This window comes from Sinocyclocheilus rhinocerous, unplaced genomic scaffold (assembly GCF_001515625.1).
Source record: "Sinocyclocheilus rhinocerous isolate Xijiao unplaced genomic scaffold, SAMN03320098_v1.1 scaffold4429, whole genome shotgun sequence".
Lineage (NCBI taxonomy): Eukaryota > Metazoa > Chordata > Actinopteri > Cypriniformes > Cyprinidae > Sinocyclocheilus > Sinocyclocheilus rhinocerous.
Window position 1 is genome coordinate 32917 of NW_015644004.1, and position 5945 is coordinate 38861.

The following is a 5945-nucleotide window of genomic DNA, read 5'->3' on the forward strand; positions in this document are numbered from 1 at the left end:
ACTCAAGTAAATGTACTTCGTTACGGTCCGCCTCTGTTTACAACTGATGCTGTTAGAAGATGTGACAGGCACAACAGATGTTTTTTTTTTTTAGTTCACTACTTAGGTCTTTGATATCAACGGTTTGTGTCACTCATAAACATGAACAGTTTGATTTTATTATGCTGCAGTTCATTATAAAGTAACTGGTCACTGACTGTATTATTTGCTCACCAAAGATCTTCAAATGAAGGACAAAGATAAACAGCATGCAGTAACTCCGACTTTCTACTTGGGGACCTTGATATAAATGTAGCGGAGTAAAAAGTACGATATTTGTCTGTCAAATGTAGTGAAGTTGAAGTAGCAAGTTTCCAGAAAAAATTATACTCAAGTAAAGTACAGTACTCAAGTAAATGTACTTCGTTATTGTCCGCCTCTGTTTACAACTGATGCTGTTAGAAGATGTGACAGGCACAACAGATGTTTTTTTTTTTTAGTTCACTACTTAGGTCTTTGATATCAACGGTTTGTGTCACTCATAAACATGAACAGTTTGATTTTATTATGCTGCAGTTCATTATAAAGTAACTGGTCACTGACTGTATTATTTGCTCACCAAAGATCTTCAAATGAAGGACGAAGATAAACAGCATGCAGTGACTCTACCAAGCTGTGTCAGCTGGAGAAATGTAGAAAGTAGGCTGGTATTTCTGATATACGACTTATTCAGGATTTCTGCAGACATGAACAAGTTAAATTGAAGACTTTTTAAGACCTTTTTAATACCACCTTATATGAAATTTAAGACCTAAACCTGTAATGGAAATACACATTTTATTACATACATATATGTAATATTTAATGTGTATAAATTTAAAAGAAAACAAAACATCATTGCTGTAATAAATTATATTTATTACTGCGATATACAGTGAACTTTTTATGTTTTATGTTTTAGCGCGAGCTTGTATTCTGTATTCTGCTAATTTACTGCAGTTCTCTCTGATGACGCAGTAACTTACCGCGGGGAAGATCTTCAAATGAAGAACGAAGATAAACAGCATGCAGTGACTCTACCAAGCTGTGTCAGCTGGAGAAATGTAGAAAGTAGGCTGGTATTTCTGATATACGACTTATTCAGGATTTCTGCAGACATGAACAAGTTAAATTGAAGACTTTTTAAGACCTTTTTAATACCACCTTATATTACTTTTTGTAATGAACATTTACTGATATTTACATTCAGTTATGTTAATATGTTAGTATGGCACTTCTGGGGATGAGTAGAAAAATCATAGACAACAAATGTTAAGTTAAATGTTAAAACTAAATTGTCATCATTTGCTTCATGTTTTCATTGTTTTTTTTAATGAGAAGTAGATATTGGGTTTAATGTTATACAAAATAATTGCTTTGTTTAGGCTACTTCTGTATTATTTTCATATCTCTATTTCTGTAGAGCTGGACATTAAAATGAGTGAGATCAGCTTTGAGAAGGAAAACCAACCTGTTTGTTCCTCAGCATCTTCTTGTTTGACTCTGAATGTTTCTTCAATCTTCACGTCTTCACTCTCCTCTTTAATAAACGCCATCTTTATAATAGTGTGTCACGTGGATCTCAGTTGCTTCAGCAGGAGTTTTTCTGTGTGTTTGGACACTTTGTCCTGTTTAAGATGAGAATAATTCACAGAAAGAAAAAGTAGGCTAAATGCCAAACTAATTCTCTGTCAGCTCCCTAGTTCAGTAGTCAGCGCACTGGTAAGGGAGTCAGTCAGAGTGAGAGTTAAGAGAGAGTTCAGAGAGTCAGAGAGAGTTAATGGACTTAAACTTGACAAGACAAAAAAAAAATGACGAAAACTAGCACTCAAATTAATAAAAGGACAAACTAAACAAAGGTTCACATTTGTATTAAGATTTATATTTAGTATTTACTGATTTGTAGATTATATTTTAATAGATTCCACTCTTATGAAATTTGCAGTTGGTTTGTAAAAGTTTTCATGACACATGTTTGTGTTTGTTGTTTTGTGCAGCAGGTGACGTCAGCGTGCGGTGAATCACTGAATCATTTCGCAAAGCAATTGATTCATATGACTCGGAGTTTCGAAAAGCTCTGCTTCTCCATCATTCACTACTTGTCAGTGCCCGAAAATCGTGTTTATGATAAACTGATGCACGATACAGGGAGCGAAATGAAAAGCACCTTCTCTGTTACTCATGTGTGGATGCGCATGAGTAACCTTCATTATTGGATTTACCTTCATTAATGTCACTAAAAGTATTACAGTGTTACACTGGTTAATATTTCATTTCACAGTTTTACATACAATTCACTAAACGAGTAGTATTGATTTAAACACTTTAAATGAAAAAAAAAAAAAAACACAAACCTTTCTTCAGCCGAATCACAGACGCAGGAGCGCGGCGCCGCCTTATGATGTCACATCACCAGAGCAAAATAAAAGTATTTTTCGCCAAAACCATAGAATTTACATTAGAAAACAAATATAATACGGTATAGGATGAATTGGATAAATTATAGAGCTATCAATAACGTTTAGCTTTATATAGTCTTCTATCTGAATGTAAGTAACTGTGAAGTGCTTTCAACTGATGATAATCTACTGAGCATTTGTGATATTCTCTCAATCAAGGATGAACTCCAGTATCTTGCTCTTCAATTTACAGGATTAGAAAGAACTTATCATTTAAATATAAACTCATAAAGAATTTGTAGATCAAAATTAAATTTGTGGCTGCAGAGAGATTTAACTATTTCATTTATTAACTGAAACGGAATCTTTATGTCAATTAATTCATAAATTTCATCTCGGTTTCTTCCCAGAACATAAAGGCAATACAACAAATTTCAGCTTTATTTGGTTAAAGTGCATTACATTGAAGGATTAAATTGATGACGAGTTTAAAACAGTTGATTTTGACCGTCTGAATGGAAATCTTTAATTAAAATGGTTAAAATAATTTCTTCTAAATGTTAATGAAATGTGATTTTTCCCAGGTTATCTTTATTAAAATTGGCAGTATATAATATGTGCTAAAAATGTGATTATATAAGTCTTAATTCTAATAACCTATCAAACTCTCAGATTTCAATTAATTTACAAACATCATTTTCCTCCCCATAGTAGTCCTCTATGAATAACAGATACACACTGAAAATCAACAAATCTGTCTTCTATAAGGATTGGATGGAAAGGATAATATGGTCTGACTTTGATCTTACTGATTTGAATGGTAATGTTGTTGTTTTTTTATAAGCAATTTTGTTTAAAATACAGTTTTTGCCATATAAAAGAATATGGTTCATTGATTAAAATCTTACCTTTTCATTTTCTTCAACTGGCAAAAAATATGACAACATATTCAGTTGTTAGCCTACTCCTCATCTTCCCTTTTTAAGAGTGAACAGTTCAGTTGCAATAACCAGTTTATTAGAAACTCAAACTCTAGATGCAAATCCACCAGAAAAAAAGTATTTACTATGTTATATTAGTTTATAATTTTATTTTTGTGAAGTTAAAAGTTTTGAAGTTTTGAGAACAAATTTCCCAGTTCTAGTTCTATCGCTCAGACTCTGGAGTTTCAGCAGAACTATAGGGGAAACAGCTGAACAATGCAATGACCTGTTTACAGACAACAAGGCACAAATAATATACAGTAGGGTGACCATACATGCCCTTTTTCCCGGACATATCCTGTACAGGATTTCTAAATTGCCTGCTTTATTTTCCTGTTTTTCATACTTGCTGAAGGTAATGATCGAAAAGTAATTTGACCAGTAACATGCAGGCATTGTACATAATCGACCAATCGTGGCGTGTGAGTAAGTGGGATCTACAGAGAACGAAAGTATAAGTAGTCATCTGCTCTCTATACCTCTCACGGTACTTTGATGTCATACACCGATCGACCTGCGCAGCGCAAACAAAGCCAACACCTGGATATTTTTATTCTGCAGTCTCAAAATTATTCAACCCCCTGAATAGAATCCCTCGCAACAACACAAATCTGCTACAAATTTGTTGTCTCAAGAAGCAAACCTGATTTAATCAAAGGCTTCATTAGTTACACCAGTGCCTTGTCCAGATACCTGTCATGAATCCTGTCCGTAACCTTCCGTCCGCTCGCCACCAGATGTCACCTTCTCATTATATTGATTCATACCACACAGACTGTTACACATCACCCTGGACTACATTTCCCATGTTCCATTGCACTGATTACACTCACACCAGAAACCAATCACACGGCCTATATAACAGTCATTCACATGCTCTTCCGGGCCGAGTATTGTTTGCGCATATCATGTCTTAGCGATAGCAACTTTACGGAGCCTTTCCGTGTTTCTAGTCCAGTTTAGTCTAGTCTTGTATCTTAGCCTGTTTATCTCGTCTCGTCAGTCTGCCGCCTGCCCTGGAATTATCGCCTGTCTTGGATTAACCCCTTGTCTTGCCGTTTCGGAATCTGTTCGCTCCTAGTTTGGACTATTGTCTGTCTGTTTGGATTACCCGTTTGTCTTGCCCCCTGGATTACGTTAGCCGTCGATCGATCCACGCCAGTTTACTGGACTGCTCTTGTTTCTTGCCCTCAATATACCTGTTTGCTGGTGTTCGACCCTGCCTGTGTATGACCATGTCTATGAATAAAGCTTTGCGTATGGATCCGCACGCCTCACGCCTCTGTCATTCCGTTACAATACCCACACTTGCGGTCTTGGCCACTTGAGAGCGTGTGCCCGCAACAGGAAGTAAGTGCGCAAGACTGTCCCAGGTCTTAAAAACGGCAAAGCATAGTGCCCTTAACGCACACTAAATCCACACTATCTCGAATACCGCTCTGGAGCACTATTCGAGGCTTAGTGTATCCCATCATGCATCATGTTCTGGAAATAAATCGTGAGACTTTTTGCCGACGTGGATAGGAGTGATCCATTACATTACTTTGATGACATAGCTTTTCAAGACCACTTTCGTATGTACAAAGAAAATGCATTGGAGCTAATATCTTTGCTTACGCCTAGACTTTCCTGTCTGTCTCTGAGAGGAAGGCCTTTACCCAGTTCTCTCCAAGTTCTGCTCACATTGAGGTTTTTGGCATCTGGGACCTTTCATCGTGAAACTGGTGATTTGTGTGGTGCCAGTGAAGCAACTGTGTGTAGAATAGTTCACAAAGTCTGCAGAGCCATTTGTGAACTGAGGAGTCTTTACATAAAGTTTCCTGATGCTGCTGACCAAGCCAACTATAAAGTGCAATTCTATGAATATGGGCACTTCCCAGGTGTGATTGGCTGTATAGATGAATGTCATGTTCCCATCAAGTGTCCATCAACTCCTGACTGGTTTTCTGTCAACGTGCAGGGTGTATGCACACCTAATTTAGAGTTTGCAAACATTGTTGCACGTTGGAAAGGTTCAACTCACGATTCAAGGATTTTTCTCAACTCTTCATTGTGTGCTCAGTTTCCGAGAGGACAGCATAGCGGACTTCTACTTGGTGACAATGGATATGGTCAGAGTAACTTTTTATTCACTCCATACATAAATCCCACAACAGCCGAGCAGCAAATATACAACAGAGCTCATATACGAACAAGTGGCATGGTTGAGCTTATATTTGGAATATGGAAAAATCGATTCCAGTGTTTACGCAATACACTTCGTTTCAGGCCAAGAAGATGCTGCAAGGTCATCATTGCTACAGCGGTGCTGCACAACTACCTGAAGCAGTGCTGATGTCCTGATCCTCCAATGGAAGATCACGATGAAGCAGATGTGCCCATGGCTGAGGCCGCCAATGACCAACGAGGACTTGCACACAGAGTTGCTTACACATTGCAGCACTTCAGCTAGATGAGATGCATTTTAATATGGAACGTATTCATTATGGCTTATTTTGCCTTGATAATGTTTGTTCTGTACAAAATTAAAATAGTGTGCAACAAA

At 37.1% G+C, this 5945-nt stretch overlaps 1 protein-coding gene across 1 annotated transcript in view; it reads right to left on the reverse strand.

Annotated features, from left to right (window-relative positions):
- Window positions 1–1517, reverse strand: part of LOC107757740 (gastrula zinc finger protein XlCGF8.2DB-like) — an 8949-nt gene extending 7432 nt beyond the window's left edge. Inside the window, exon 1 of the mRNA XM_016575307.1 lies at window positions 1490–1517. The gene's annotated coding sequence lies outside the window, so the exon portion shown is untranslated. The remainder of the gene's footprint in view (window positions 1–1489) is intronic.
- Between the last annotated feature and the right edge of the window lie 4428 nt (window positions 1518–5945).